This window comes from Balaenoptera physalus (assembly GCF_965194825.1).
Source record: "Balaenoptera physalus genome assembly, chromosome: X".
Lineage (NCBI taxonomy): Eukaryota > Metazoa > Chordata > Mammalia > Artiodactyla > Balaenopteridae > Balaenoptera > Balaenoptera physalus.
Window position 1 is genome coordinate 124970023 of NC_138903.1, and position 15631 is coordinate 124985653.

The window sequence follows — 15631 nt, forward strand, 5'->3', positions numbered from 1 at the left end:
AAGTATTTTCCATTAGCTCTAGTAGGCATCTGTGCAATGTGTGCCATAGCCAGCAACATGACCAGAGAAGAGAATCAGTGACGGTGAAGGGCCTTGTGACTGCGTCATATGAGGAACTTGGGAAGGAATAGGACCATGTAATTTGGAGAAGGTAAGATTTAGGTAGGACACAATGACACTGTTCTCTTCAACCCTCCAAAGGGCTACTACGTGGACAGAAGTAAGGCAGATATTTCTAACAGATGGAGCTGTCCCGTGTTACAATGAGCTGCTTCCCAAAGTGTTGAGCTCCTATGAGTCGAGATATTCAAGCAGAGACCAAAAGGTATTCAAGCACCATATATGGAATTGGGAATAAATGGCCTCTGAGGCACTTTCAAAACTGAGAAATCTTATGTGACTACAGTTACCTTTAGTTATATAGTCTGCCAACATAAAACTACTACATTTGGAAAAATAAGGGCAAATTGAAGGATGGTATCCAAAACATGGTATCTCCAAATTGTGGTTGAAAATATGAGACTAGGGTTATTTAAGAAAAGGCTATAACCAAAGCAATTTGATACTGAAGGGAGGAAATGGATTTAATAAGAGGTATCGAAGCAAAACCCAGACAGACTGCAAGGCAGGAAGGAAAGGTAAAGAAAGGTACAATTGAGTATGGCAAAGTACACGTAGAAGTTGGACTAAAAGCAGGCAAGAGAGCAAGACAGACAAAAATTCACTCTTTCCATGGAAATTTACTATCCACAGTAAATATTTTATCTCCATTGTGACATCTAATATTACCTGCAGTTATGTACGCACCCAAATTTGATGTGAATGATCTGGGAATTGATTAGAGTTAAGAGAACTCATGAGGACTGTAGGTCAGATAAATGTCTGTGTCGTCAGTGCTGAGGTAGTAAATCAGTCTGAGGTGGAAAAAAGCAAAAAAAAAATAAGGAGCATGAGATAGAAGGTTGTCACTGTAAAAATACTACTTGACTAATCTAGGCACCCAGCTCTGAGAGGATCACAAGGATCTGGGGACACATGGTCCCTAAGGATATCTTGGGCAAAATGGTGGTTTGATACCATAGCCTTTTCCGATTCAAAGGTAAGCTCTTTGCACCTTTCCCATTCCTGGCCTTTTAGTCCTCTGTCTTCCTGTTCTCCCCTGATCTATGCTGAGAAAAAATTGTAATATCAGGCACTTATACTCTATTTTGAATGAGGGAATGTGAATGTGTTATGATACATAGAGATGTATTTCCTTTATACACTTTATACCATTATTAACAGACTTTAAGGCACCAAGGACAAATATGTGAAGATTTGGGGCAGAAAGAAGTCTTTCCTCAGAGTCACTAAAATAACAGCCTACTCTCCACTTCCCTAATCAGCCTAAGGGCAACAAGGACCACATGAAAAGCACTGGGGAAATCTTACTGGAGTCAGCTCCAACATAAATCACTTGAATTTGGAAAATAACATGAATATTGGGTGCTATGTGTTCTGGAATAAAATTTAAAAACACACGTAGGTGCCATTTCTCAGTGGCAAGAGATGTTATTTCAATTATTAAGTTAAGTGTTTGGATTCAGTTGGCTAGCTAGCTCAGTTGTTGTTGAGGTCACTGTGGTAGATCAGCATAATGGCTTCAATTCCTATGTATGGCAATAAGAACTAGACTGTTAGAGCTGGAAGAACCATTAGAAACCAGCTCGCCCCAATCTTTATTCCCTAGATGTTTAAAATAGAGGCCTCATGGTAGGAAAGGAATAGCCAAATTCATAAGATGAATGAGTAGAAGAGCTGGAATATGAAGGCCACATTGTGCTAACTTGGTAACATTTTCATTCTCAAATGGCACCCATACCCATGACCAGAGGGTGAGCAACCCTCCTGAGCTGCCCAAAACGTTCTCAGTTTTAACACTGAAAGTCCCGTGCCCTGGGACTCAGTCCAGGGAAACTGGAATGATTGGCCACCCTCCCTGGACAGCTATTCCAAAAACACGTGACAACAGACCAAAGAGGATCGGCCCCGACTGTACAGATGTGCCTCACAAAGTGTATTACCAGTGCCAACTTCTACTGGGTCAGGAGCTCATAACATCATCCTCCTAGTCTTCTTCCTCTTAGATGTTTTCCTCTCCTCCTCTTCTTCTTCTTGCTTAAAATCTATGTGTTTAACAATTTAATTTTTTTTAAGAATAAAAGTTTACAGTATCTGCCAGACATTGTACTAAATGTTGAGAATTCAGCAGTGAACAACAGAAAATCCCTGACCTCATGGAGCTTGCATTCTGGTTGAAGAGAGAAACAAAAAAACCCAAATACCTTAGTGAAATAGATAATATGTCAGCTGGTGATAAGTGATATGGAGAAAAATGAAGCACGAAAGCAAGGGAGAGAGTGGTGTTTGTGGGATGCTGCTTTTTTAGATATTGTTGTTAGGGAAGGTCTCTCTGATGAGATGTGGCTTTTTAATTTACAAAGTCATTTCCTACATTATTTCAATTATACGGGCATTTTCAAAGAACAGTATTATCAGATTAAACTTCAGTTTATACCCCTATTTAGTTTGCAACAGTCTTTCACTGCAGCGGCCAAATGTTTTAATTCCTCCCCTGAGTTCCTGTAACTGCTCTTCCAGTCGTGGCATTTGCTCTGTGGGAGCATTCCATAAGGATATGTGAGAGCTTTCGAACATCCCAAAGGGCCATGACAGTTGCAATGCAAACAATACCAAGGTCTTTTAAAAATATAATTTGCATTGTTTATGCTTCCAGATGTTATGGAAAAATAAAAATAAAGCTCTACTGAACGACAGTACCTAACAAAGTGTCTGGGGACACAGAATACATTCAACAAATATCTGTGGAATGAATGGATTTATAGAAATTCAAAATCAAAGCCTTTGATCTTTATTCAAATGTCACTTTCTCAGTGAAGCCTGCTGTGATTTCCATATTTAGAACTGCAACCTCTCTCCTACACTATCCTCCTTCTCAGCTACAGTTTTTCTCCATAGAACTTATCACTATCTTAACTGCCTCATACGTTGCTTGTTTATTTTATTGTATTTTTCCTCTCATTACAATGTAAGTTTCATGAGGGCAAAATTATTATGTTTTATTCACTGGCATATCATCAAGCCCCAAGAATGATGCCTAGAAAACAGGTGCTCAAAAATATTTAACGTATGAAAGAATCCATGACTTTCTCTCAAATTCATCCCTTTTTCTCTAAATCAACTGCCAGCACTTCCACCATCTCTCCTACGGACTATTATGTCCTCCTAATTGACCCCTCTACCACCTCTCCTAAAGAGTTTCTACATGACAGTCAAAATAATCCTTCTGAAATGAAGGATTTATTATGCTATTTTGAGACTTAAAATCCTTAGGATAATGTCCATACTCCTTCTCCTAATCTATAAGACCCAACTTGAGATAGTTTCCACCTATCTTTTTCAGCCACATTTCCCACCCTTTACTTACACACATTTTAAACTCTGTTTCTCATGACCTAAGCCAGCACCCCCCCCCCCTTGGGGCATAATGTGTACAAGACTTTCCCAGAGTAAATGGCAACTCCATTCTTCCATTTTCTCGGGCCATCCATAAACCTTGGAAGCATCCTTTTGCACACCCCATATCTAATCCAGCAACAAATAATGTTGCCTCTGCCTTCAGCATATACCCAAATCTAACCACATCTCAATGCCTCCACTGTGACCTCTCTAGACAACGTCACTACCACCACCTCTTGTCTACTTCCACTCCTCTTGCCCTTCTACAGCCTGTTATCCACAGTGGGGCCAAGGTCACCCTTCACAATACAACCTAGAAATGGTCTTCCCTTGCTCTTAACTCTCTAATAGCAACCATCTCACTTTGAATGAAGCCCAAAGTCCTAACCATGGCCTGTAAGGCCCGTCATGCCCTGATCCCTGTCTAATCTCTGATGTCACTGCCTGCCACCCTCTCCCTTCCTAACTGAGCTCCACTCACACTGACATCCATATTGTCTTAGATCTTAATGCTATTCCTGCCTCAGGACCTTGAACTTGCTGGCTGTTCACTCTACATTGTTTGCTCTCTTACTTCATTCATGTTTCTGCTCAAATGTCACCACCTCAGAAACCGCATTTTAAAAGCCTCCTCAAAAAAAAAAAAAAAAAAAAGCCTCCTCCCCCATTCTCTACCCTCTAACCTTGCTTTATTTTTCTTCATAGTACTTACTATCATCTGATGTTGTAAGTTTAGTCACTTTTTTTTACTGTCCAGTTCCCATACTAAAATGCAAGCTCTATCAAGGAAGAAACTTTATTTTGTTCACTGCTCTATCCCCAAGTACCTGGAATAGTGCGTGGAACACAGCAGGTGACATACCCATAAAGCTGGCCCTGCTCCTCTGGCAATCAGAGGTGCTTCTTTCAGTCTCTTATTCACAAGCCAGTGCTTGTCTGAAGGCTTCCCTGCCCCCATTCCAAACACTCCAGGCAGAGGTAGCTGTGTCTCCCACAATATTTTCACAACTCTCAGTGCTTACCTTTATGAACATTTATACTACATTGTAATTGTTTGTTTAGTTGTCATTCCTAATCTATTGTGAGTTCTACCAGACATCAACTTTGACTGATTCACCACTGAGCCTGACACATGGGTACTCAGTAAATGCTTATTCATCAAATGAGGGTCTACTGAAAATCCTAGCCTTCCACTGTAATTCATATGAAAAGAAGTTTTGCAAATTTATATGCAAACAACTCAAAACAACTCCCCTAATACTGCTGAGCCCGGGGTGCTTGATGTAAAGGGACACATTTTCAAAAGACAATTTTTTTGCTCTATTCATCAGAGCATTCTGAAGATAATACAAAGCCTTTGAACTTTGTGGATTCCAGATGAACTGGGTCTGTGCCATATGTATGTACTTTGATGAATTTTAAAATGGAACCCACTAAAATATTGACATGCAACATTTGGGATGGGAATTGAAAAGTAATTTAGAAAGAAAACAAGTCAAGTCTGTTCTCCGCTGATATTTAATGCTGTTTTGACTCCCTTGGCAGCCTCTAACACATTAACTTCTATCTTTTTTCATTTTCCCTTTAGTATATGTTCTCATCCTTGTTTTCTGTGAATTACAAGAGAGAATTTTGTAGTCTCCTATAGTTTTGTCTGGTAAAATAACTGCTCTGAACATAATTGCATTATTTTCTTAAAGGTAAACAGTTGTTAAAATTCAGAATCTAATTGGATAATTAAAATTTCAAGAAAGCATGATAGCAATTTCCTTTGTATAAACTTGTCTTTAAAATGATGCTCCCCAATCTTATTTTCACTGCGCATGGCATTTAGTTCCAGGCAGAGCCACTATTGTGAGTTGTTAGTTTATGCAGAAATGTAGTGAAATGCCTGGTCACCAGAGAACACTATTAATTCATAACACAGCCTCACTGAGTACCTCCAAGTGCATTCTCACAGTTACACAGGAGCCTTAGCTAAAAGCTGCGATGTAATGAGAACCTTCCGCTCTCTCCACTAACTGAACCTCCTTGCACAGGTCTAAAAATTGCGTTACTCTGGTTCTGTTATTTTGAAGCTCTAGGGTTTAACTAGCTATTATAACAGCTAGATTAATAATTCAGAAATTATATAAACAGTTCACACCACACTTCATGAACACACTGAATAACAGATTCTTTTTTTTTTCTGGCCGTGCTGCGCAGCTTGCAGGATCTTAGTTCCCTGACCAGGGGTTGAACCTGGGCTCTCGGCAATGAAAGCACCGAGTCCTAACCACTGGACCTCCAGGGAATTCCCTAAATAACAAATTCTTGAAGTTGAACTGGCCTATTCTATTCCAGTTTTCCATGAAGAGAAGGGCTGGGTCTTCCAAAACATCCAGACAGATAGAAAAGAACTGACCTAATCTGAAAAAAGGTTATCTATTAAAAATCTATACTAAACATTATTATTAATGATGTAACATCTGAAACATTTTCCTTAAAATCTAGAAAGAGACAAAGAGGTTCACTATCAGCACTTTTATTCTAACTTGTACTGCAGGATCCAGCCTGTACAGTTAGACACGGGAAGACAATAATCACAGGTATAAGAATTAAAGAGAAAGAAATAAAACTGTCATTATTTGCAAATGATATGGTTTACTATCTACAGAGAAAAGCAAAAATTACCTCAAATTATGAGAAATAATGAGAATTTAGTATGGCGACACTGTAAAATCAATACATAATATTAACAAGAAGTATATGCATTTACATAGTGTTTATTCTGAGTCAGGTGATATCATAAGTGCTCTATTTATATTAATTAACTTTAATAATCACAACAACCCAACAAGATATTCCTATTTTAAACTTTAGGAAACTGAACACAGAGGATTGTAGTAATTCAAACAAATTTACACAATAATAGTGGTAGAGCCAGGATTCAAACCTAGGTAAGTTAATTCCAGTAACAAAGCTCATAGTCACTATGTTATATTCAATTACACTGCTATATACTTGAAGCAGAATTAGAAAATATATTTTTAAAGGATGTGTTCCATAATATCAACAAAATAGAACTTCCTCAGAATAAATCTATCAAAAGATAACCAAGACTTGTACAGAGAGAATTGTAAAATGGCATTGAAATACATTAATAAGAAGAACTAAATAATTACAGACATGTACCATGTTCATGGAAAAGATTCAATATCATAAAGGTTTTCTCCCCAAATTGACCTATAGATTTTATTAAATACCAATTAAAATCCCAACAAGGCTTTTCAAGAAAATTGGCAATCTGATTCTAAAATGTGTATGAAAAAACAAAAGACAAACAATATTTAAGAACCTACTGAAGAAGCAAAATAAGGTGGGTAGGCACACACTTTACTATTACGCTATAGTTATTAAGGCAATGTGGTATGGGCAGAGAGAAACAGAGAGAGAGAGACAGAGACAGAGACACAGAGAGATTGGCTCATGGAACAAAAAAGTAAAGCCCAGAAGAAGACCCACGCCCTACTCACCTCAAAGCTTTTACATGTGTACTCTTGCCTCTGCCTGGAAGGCTCTCTCCACTTTGATATCTTCACAGCTTATTCTCATATCATCTTCAGGTCTTTACTCACACGTCACTTTCTCAGCGAGGCGTTTCTTGACTGCCTTATACAAAATTCACCTTTCCCTAGTGTCTCTTTCCCTTCTCTGCTTCACTTTGCCCATAGCACTTATCACAATCTGCCATACTATGTGTTTAACTAATTTGTTTTATTTGCTTTCATCCTCAAAAATAATGTGAGCTCCATGAGGGCAAGGATCTGTATCTCGCTTATTCACTTCTGTCTCGTCAGTACCTAGAACAGTGCTTGGCACAGAGTAGCAAATATTTACTGAGGCACTGTATTGAGTGAATATCCTGACTAGTTTATAAAGTTTCCAGTCTGTCTCAAACCACATTACCCCAATCCTGCTCTTCAATATGATACTGAACTTTCTTCAAAGCAACTGTGCTTAGATAACTTATTAGGATTTTGCTTTGTTGATGAAGTACTTTTGAAAGAGTGGGGTGTAGTGGTGGAAACGTTCCCCTTCTTCCCTTTCAGGTTCTTTGGCTGGTCTAATAATCAAATTGACAGATTAACAGGAGCAAAATAAATTTAATTACATGTATACAGGACACCCACAAAAACATGAAGACTCAAGGCAGTCAGGCAATTAAGACTTATATTCCATTTGGAACTAAGGGGAAGGGGATGGGGTCTGGGGTTTCAAAGGGGAGGAATACCATTCACAAGTAGTTGAGAAGACCAAAAGTTTGGTAAACAAATGTTGGCAATGAGGTGCAGGTAAACCTTTCTGATATAGAAAGTTATCTCTGGTAATAGGTCTCTTCCTGGTACAGGCCCTCTAATCTAAATTCTTTTAGGCAGTTAGGGGAGAGGTAAAGCTTTCCCTGAGTCTGCTGCATCTTAATTGCCTTCAGCTCAAAACAATCCACATGCCAAAGTAGCAAACTTTGGGGTGCAATATTCTGCTCCATATCAGGGGAAAATATATACTTTCCTCCCCCAACACAAGAAGGCAATCAAACTCTTTGTGTTTTGGGTGTTTGCTTTAAAGGGGAGCAGAATTTGACACCCCGAAGTATGCCTCTTTGGTATAAGGATTACTTTGGGCAGGATATTTTGAGAAACTACAGGCACAGGAGAAGCTCTGAAAACCAAGCAGAAGTTACCCTTTTGTAAGAGACATTTATATTTGTAAGGGAAATCTCCATTTGTAAGGTCTCTCTGTCTATACCAGAAAGAGGAGGAAGATTCTAATCTCTAGAAATTTATCAATGGAGAAGGCAATCACCTAAATCTGTACAACAACTTTCCCTTGTTCACTGTGCTCTTCCTGGTCACCTCGCGTAACTGGCTCCCCTGACCCCCAACATCTTTCTTTTGTCTTTAGCTGAAGATGAGATTTAAAGTGGTGGCTTGGGCCATGAAAGAGCTTTTCAGCTTTCCTGGGTCATGTATACAGGAGGTGTCCATATTATTAAACTTCTGTTTGTTTTTCTTCTGTTAAGCTGTCTTTTTATTACAAGGGGGTCTCAACAAAGAACCTAGATGGTAGAGGGAAAATTAGTTTTCCTTCTCCACAGCTTCTTTTGCTAAGGACAATCTTTTCCCTGTGTCCACTAGATTCAAAACCCAAAGTTACAGAATACCTGGAAGACACTCACATACACAGACTTTCCTTTTGGAGTTTGTGTCCACTGAGAGAGACTGGCATTGAGGAGATCAAAGCCCTTTGACCTGGGAGAGAGAGCGTGAGCCTTTTGGAGAGAACAAGGAGACCAGCACACCATTCTTTCAATTTCCTCTTGTATAGCATACTCCACAGTACATTATACAGGATATTAAATAAGGTACAGTTCATACACATGGAGCTCTAAAACCAACCACATGTGAAATTATCTCTTTCTGGAAACTTTAGAGTTGGTTTTTCAATAGATTTTGAACTCTGTAGGTCTATCGTTGCCTATAAAACTTTCTTCAGTATTAATTAGTGAAGCACAATTTGATATTATGAGCATAATAAAAAAACAAGGGGAAAACAATCACCCTGAATTCACCCTGAAACAGTAGCTGAACAACCTAAATAAAAAACAGATGAAGAATCTATGCAAGTTAGAAAAAAGAGTGAGAATTCCTAAAACATGAGCAATATTAGAATCTTGCCATCCTGGTAAGGGGGAGGGGGTGCTCAAAGCCAGATTTAATTTAATTCTATTTGAAACTGAATTTTGTGCCACTTCTTGCAATAAGAGTTGCGGAGCACATTTATACTTTCTTCACAAACCTGACCACGCTACTCCTCTTCTCAAAACACTCTAATGAGTTTCCAGTGCCCTCAAGATAAAGCCTCAGTTTGTTAGTACACCAAAGTTTCCTCTTCATGACCAGGCACCTGTAAGTCTTAGCCCTTACAATGCCCCTCATATTCGGTTTCTAGTCATACCTGCAGTTTTCCACACAAGCCATCTTCTCTCTCACTTCTTGCCTTTGTTCCTGTTGCTTCAGTTGCTGGGATAGAGCACCCATTCCCCTGTTCTTTGCAAGGAGAACTTACTCATCCTTCAAGTCTCTGCTCTAGGGAGCCTTTTCTCACCCTCCAACCCCCATGGGAGGCCATACTTATGCCCTTATCTGCATTTGCACAGCCCTCATGCCTGCCCATCACAATACTCATCACACTTGTGTAACTATCCATTTATATGTCATCCTCATAAAGCTGTGAGCTCCAGAAAAGCAAAGGTTGTCTGTCTTACCTTTTTATCCATAATGCCTGGCATATAGTAGATGCTTAATAAATATTTGTTGAATGATGAATGAAGTAGGAATTGCTTCTAAGAGGAGCTATTAAACAATGGAGTGGAATGCCTCAGAGGGCAGTGGCTTCCTCATAACTGGGGTGTCCTAGCAGATCACAGTCTACCACCAGTCTGGGAGGCTGTTGCCAGAACACATATTTCAATTAAGGGTTAAGCAAGGTGACTTCTGGGGTCTCTTCCAACTCTGACTTGAAGCAAACAAATCTCTGTAATGCCAAAAAAAAAAAAAAAATTCTGTCACTTCAATTAAATTCATTATGCTTGAATTCAAATTTATGTTCAATTTATATGTAATATAACCCCCTGCATTGGCTGGATACCCTCACATACATTGTCTCATTTTGTCCTCACTATTATGTGAAGCACATTTTGCCATCTCCATCTTACAGATCAGGAAACTGAAGCTCAGCAAGGTAGCATTCACAGAGCCAAGATTCAGATTTTGATGGGTTTGACTCAGAGTTCAGGGACCTCTCCATTACATCCTACTTAAATGATCTTGCACGGTGCTAAGATTCCCGAGGAAGGTGCGTGAACATAACATAGACAGTCAGACACACTTGGAAAGAAAGGTGGCCTAAGGGAAAGTTTGATAAGTGAGCCTAAATGTTGGATACCCTCCCTTTGTCCTGCTTTCTGGTGACCCCTTTATGCTTTTCTCTTACCCTCAGGATTGTACTTTAATAACTGAAATTAAGTCATCCACTACTGAAACACAAATGAGCTCATTACTATTAATATTAATTTGTGCCAATGTTCAAAGAATTTTAAGCCTGCTTTGGGATTTGAGAAACTGCTTTAGGAATCACTGAAAAATAAAACGTGGAAAGGTACGAATGGAAAGTAGTAGTCCTGTTTGATGAATCTGGCTCTATTTTGGGTTTTCTCTGTGGGGTTTTGGGGAAACTTCTTTAGGCAAAATGTATCACAAATTATGCATGCTCTTCTTCAGAAATTAATGATCAGAACTATGAATACAGCAATGTTGAGAATTCCAACTCTCCAAGCAATATTTCACCTTTACTCACAAATATATGCAGAAAACAAGTTGATATTAAATTTTTCTTTTTTATCTTATGACATTGGAATACTACTTTATTAATATTTTTTTATAGGAGGAAGAGTCTTAATTTTTATTTAACTTTTTCTTCAACATCAGCCATGAAAATAAATTATAAGTGTATAAATACACTTATTGATCATTCTTCCTTTTTCACCTCTCTTTCCCTTTTGACAGAAAATGAAATGTAGAGTAAAAATGGAGAGAATGCAAACATGTCTGTCCATCCAGAGCATGTGGATTTTAATAGAATATAGATCATCTTTACCAACAATGAAAAGCTCCATGTCCTACTTGAAACATTTATCCCAAACTTAAACCTTTACAATATTAATTTTCATATCCCTCAAAGAATAGCCATAACATGGCTATTAATTTCTATGAAAAGAGAAAAAAATATGTGAAGGACAAATCATAAAATGATGCATTGAGTGATAAAAATGTTACTTTAATGTTAAAACTTTGTTTTTGTCTTTCCACAATACTAGCAGAATTGTACTGGATGAAGGGGGTTAAAGGAGAACCTTTACACTTAAAACATGAACTCAACGTACCTCTTCAATTTTAAAAGAAATATCTAAACAAAGAGTATAATAAATAATTGCATTAGGATAGTACTCTAGGCATAAATCTCTGATTCTATACTCTTGCAAGGAGAATTTTAACAGGGAAGATTTTGTTCATTATGTCAAGTCAAAAATATTAATATTACCTTTGTGTTCCTGACTGTTTTCATGAGTTCCTGAAAATGTCACTCAGTTAGAATTTATTACTCTAAAATTTAAGAGTCTTAGGCTTTTTGAGTCTTTCATCACATAGGCAGGCTGAAAAGCAACATTGATCACTTCACCTAGACATGTTTGTAGCAGACAAATACCTGGAAAAATCAGTCATTCTTCATCATTAAGAAAATGAAAAGACAAGCTATAGACAGGGAAAAAATATTTACAATACATATATCTAATAAAGATAGTTATCCAGAATATATAAACTACATCTCCAACTGAATATAAAAAGGTAATCAACTCAATTAAAAACCACAAAAATCTGTGCACTGTTAACAAAAAATATATATCAATGGCCAGTAAGAATATGAAATGATACTCAACGTCATTAGTCAACAGGGAATGCCAATTAAAACCACAAAAGACACCACTGTATTCACACTAGAATGGTTAAAATGAGCAAGAATGATGACAGGAAGTATTGATGAGAATATGGAACAACTTGGAATTCTCATGATTGCTGGTGGAATTGAAAAATGGTACATCCACTCTGGAAAACAATTTGACGGTTTCTCACAAAGTTAAACATATACTTACCATATGATCCAAAATTCCACTCCTAGGCATGTACCCAAGAGAAATAAAAACACATCTACACAAAAACCTGCATATGAATGTTCATAGCAGCATTATTCACAATAGCCCAAATCTGGAAACATCCCAAATGTCCTTCAGCTGGTGAATGAATAAACAAATTGTGGTCCATCCATACAGTGGAATACTACTCAGCAATAAAAAGGAATGAACTTTCAATTCACACACAACATAGATTAATCTCAAAGCCATTATGCTCAAAGAAAGAAACCACACACAAATAGCCCATACTGTCTGATTTCATTTATGTGACATTCTGGAAAATTTAAATCTAATCTATGGTGACAAAAAGCAGGTAGGTCTTGAACACTGTGGGAGAAGAAAAACTGATTTCAAAGGGGCAGGATAAAACATTTTGGGTCATGGAAATATTTTATATCTTGACTCTGGTGATGATTATATGACTATATATGTTTGTCAAAACTCATTAAACTGCACCCTTGAAATGGGTACATTTTATTATATAAATTATAATGCAATAAACTTGTTTTAAAAATTACAATAAGAAAATGCTCACTTAAAAATAAGAAAAAAAAAATAAGAAAGAATGTGAGATTATAACGATAGTTAGTCCAAGGTATATTCTACCAGCAGCAAACGATGGGTCAACATATCTTCATTTGTGGACAGAAATGGACTATATATATTATAGGGGCTGAATGTGCCAGAGCAGCAGACAAATCTGTCTGTTTATACTGCTGCCTCAGTCTGTACTCTAAGTCACGCTCCCAAATTGCCCCAACAAGTCGTACACACTTTGATCAGCATGAGGTCAGTGTCCAGCAATCCTGGTCCCTACTCCAGATCCCTGGCCTGGCACACAGTACACATTCATCAAATGGTCCAGAATTCCTCACTTGACAATTAACTCGAAATGAATTTCTGAAGAATCATGAGATAGGCCGTGTATCCTTTGAGATACTAGAAAATAAAGTGTTAGGTAAATGATCAATTTCAGCTCAGGAGGAGTTGCAGACATGTGTTTAACAACCCAATTAATAAACTGCAGTGGGAGAAAACAGAACAACTGAAATAGTTATATATTTCAATGTTTTTCAACTTTGTTTGGTTTGTTGACCACTTGTACTAATTCCTATTTGACTCTACATGCTGGCACTTTTTATGTAGAACAGAATCTATAAAAAGTACTTGCTGAATGTTCCAAGAGTCTTCTCATGGCATTTTCTTTCATAGTGCAGCAACGCACAAAGTTGAGGCTGCTTCCTACACAATGAACAAAAATTATTTTCATGAAATTAGCTAGAGTGGTAGTAAACTTTGACCTTTGCTACAGTGTGGGGTAGAAGCCTAGAGCTATGGAAACATTTTTATTTTGTTTCCTTACAGAGTAATGAGGGAGGTCAGAGTTGAAAATGCCCCCAGGCTACACTGAAAAAAGGAGTTTGATTCTAACTGCTAGAAACAGCCACCTATGCTTCCTAATCAGCACTTCTGTTCCCACCGCCGGTCTGGTCCTTTTGTTCAGTAAGAGGGTGAGTTCCTAAATGGCACTGATTCACATGAGATCCCCATCTCATTCCGATTTGCTCGGTTGTTAGGAATTCCACTGCCAGAGGCAAACATCAAATCTAGAGGCAAACCTAGGCAAGTCTTTGTGTACACAGGGGTTAAGACTTCCTCACGAAGGAGAAACACAAGAAACAAACACACATTCACAACAGCCACCACCAGCAATACCCCAGTGACCCCTGAAGGTCTGAAACAGTCAACCCACATTCTAGGCTTAAAAATCCAGAATCTCACAGTTTTCTATGCTGTCTAGGCAAAGTTTGTTGCTTTATCTGGGGTATTTTAACGTTTTCTGTATTAAAAAATGTGGCAAAGAACAATGTAAGTATATAAAACGTATTAGGTGGATTTTCACAATGGGAAAGGAGTCTGTTTTTAAAAACTGGATCCATTCTTGACCTTCCTTGAAATAGTGAATTTCCCCAGCACGCTTAAAAACTATCAATTAACCTTCAAAACTTAAATTTCCATGAGATTCTCAGGAACACATTATGAAACACATTGTATTAGATTCCAATTGCTGCTGTAATAAATTATCACAAACAGAGGGGCTTAAAACACACAAATGTATTCTCTTACAGTTCTGGAGGTCAGAAGTCTGAAATGTGTCTCACTGGGCTAAAATCAGCTTGTCAGCCAGGCTGCATTCCTTCTGGAGACTAGGCAGAAATCCATTTCCTTGCCTTATTCAGTTTCTCGAAGCCACCTACCTTCCTTTTCTCATAACCCCTTCTTCCATCTTCAAAGCCAACGATGTAGCATCTTCAAATCTCTCTCCTCTGACTATGCTTGTATCCTTGCATCTCCTTTTAAGACCTTCTTGCCTTCGTTTTATAAGGACTTTTGTGTACATTCAGCCTACCCAAAATACCAGAATAGTCTCCCCATCTCAGGATCCTTAAGTTAATCACATCTGCAAAGTCCCTTGTGCCATGTAAGGTAACACAGGTACAGGTTCCTTAGATTAGAATGTGGACATCTTTCTAAGGTCATTATTCTGCCTACCATACACAGTGGTATGTTATTTTCTACGTAGTTTTGGGGAGGAAAATTTTTCTTCTTTCCTTCTAGGTTCTTCTGGCTGGTCTAATAATTAAGTTGACATGAGAAAGATTAGTAGGAGAAAATCAAATTTAATTATGAATTCTAATGGGACCCCATAAGAATATGAGACCCATAGGCAGTCAGACAACTGAGGTTTATATGCTACCCTGAACTAAGGAGGAGGGGTAGGGGTTTGAGACTTCAAAGGGGAGGAAGACAATTCGCAAGGAGAAGATGGGAAGCAGTAATGTTTGGTAAACAAATGTTTGCCATGCCAAGGGAGAAGTCTTTCTTATGTAAAGCAAAGTTATCTTCGGTGATGCTGTCTTCCAGGTACAGGCTCCCTATCTAAATTCTTCGAGGCAGTTAAGGAGAAGGTATAAAGAAAAAAAATTGCTGAGTTTTCTGTTTCTTAACAATGATCAGCTTAAAATATCCTCATGTCAAAGAGACACATTTTGGGGTGGCATATTTTGCTCCCCTACAGCAGTTAGAAAAAAAGTAAACTAATGAACTAATTCGTAAGTTCTCTGTCCTTGTGCATGGAGTTGCAGTGTAGGAACAATTGATAATATTTGTCTATGAACTAGGTTTAGAATAATGCCAAGGTAAGAAGATAGAAGGTTGAAAACATTAAGTTTCATTGGACTAAACTTGAATGATCTTGAGGCAGGAGATAGATGGGGCCCAGGCTGAGCAGCTGGAGTTTGTCCCCTGTGTGCAGATACT